General features: G+C 48.7%; 1 pseudogene; it reads left to right on the plus strand.

Annotated features, from left to right (window-relative positions):
• Window positions 1–289: 289 nt before the first annotated feature.
• LOC112835356 (hydroxyacyl-coenzyme A dehydrogenase, mitochondrial pseudogene) lies at window positions 290–1,182 on the plus strand (annotated as a pseudogene).
• Window positions 1,183–1,493: the final 311 nt, after the last annotated feature.

The raw sequence follows: 1,493 nt of genomic DNA on the forward strand, positions 1-1,493 counted from the left end.
GGGGTGGCTTGGTGATAGACATTGGGGAGGGTATGTGCTATGGTGAGTGCTGTGAATTGTGTAAGACTGATGAATCACAGACCTGTACCTCTGAAACAAATAATACATCATTTGTTAAAAAAAAAAAAAAGATAGTAGGAAGGGAATAATGGAGGGGGGAAATCGGAGGGGGAGATGAACCATGAGAGACTGTGGACTCTGAGAAACAAACTGAGGGTTCTAGAGGGGAGGGGGTTGGAGGGGATGGGTTAGCCTGGTGATGGGTATTAAAGAGGGCATGTATTGAAGCATGTATGGAGCAACTGGTCACACATTAGTGTTGGTGGACCAGACAGAGGACGTACTGGCAAAATCTAAAAAGGGGATTGAGGAAAGCCTTAGGAAAGTGGCCAAGAAGAAGTTTGCAGAAAACCCCAAGGGGGGTGATGAATTTTTGGAGAAGACCCTGAGCAGCATATCAACCAGCACGGTCACAGCATCTGTAGTCCACACTACGGACCTGGTGGTGGAGGCCATCGTGGAGAATCTGAAGGTGAAGAATGAGCTCTTCAAGAGGCTGGACAAGTTTGACTCTGAACACACGATCTTTGCCAGCAACACTTCCTCTCTGCAGATCACAAACATAGCCAATGCCACCATGAGGCAGGACCAATTCGCCGGGCTCCACCTCTTCAACCTGGTGCCCTTGATGAAGCTGGTGGAGGTCATTAAAACACCAAAGACCAGCCAGAAGACTTACGAATCTCTGATAGACTTCACCAAAGCCCTGGGAAAGCATCCTGTTTCTTGTAAGGACACTCCGGGGTTTTTTGTGAACCGACTGCTGATGCACCTCATGGAAGCGGTCAGGCTGTACGAATGAGGTGATGCATCCAAGGAGGACATCGACACTGCCATGAAGCTGGGAGCTGGGTACCCCATGGGTCCATTTGAGCTTCTAGATGACATGGGGCTGGATACTACGAAGTTCATCATGGACGGGTGGTAGGAAATGCATGCAAAGAACCCCTTGTTTCAGCCCATCCCGTCCTTGAATAAGCTGGTAGCAGAGAACAAGCTGGGCAAGAAGACTGGAGAAGGATATTACAAGTACAAGCGAAGCACAGCTTCTCTGGCTCCAGGAGGAACCCCATAAGCACGTACCAGCAGCTCCCCCAAGTGCCACGGGAACGTTCTGTGGTCAGATGTTCCCTCTCACAACACAAGTCTGTTCGCTATGCGTTTTGTGACCTGTCTGAAGTAATTATTTACACTAGTTATGGTAATGTCAGATTCCTCCATTGAGAACTAATTTCCCTTTTTCAGTCTGTTCATTTCTGTGTATTTTCTAAAAAGCTTTACACCCTTGGTGCCTTGGAGCAAACATTTCTTCTGAACCTTACCTTTTTATAAAGAATCGCCTGGACTCGTTCCCTTGTGAAGGGGCACTTGCTCCACGCACCGCTGTGCTCACTGTTGGCACACGGAAGCGTGGTGAGCCGGCGGACATGTCG

Source organism: Callorhinus ursinus, unplaced genomic scaffold (genome assembly GCF_003265705.2).
Source record: "Callorhinus ursinus isolate GAN/ISIS: 27379988/994484 unplaced genomic scaffold, GSC_fseal_2.0 scaffold11, whole genome shotgun sequence".
In the NCBI taxonomy this organism is placed as follows: domain Eukaryota; kingdom Metazoa; phylum Chordata; class Mammalia; order Carnivora; family Otariidae; genus Callorhinus; species Callorhinus ursinus.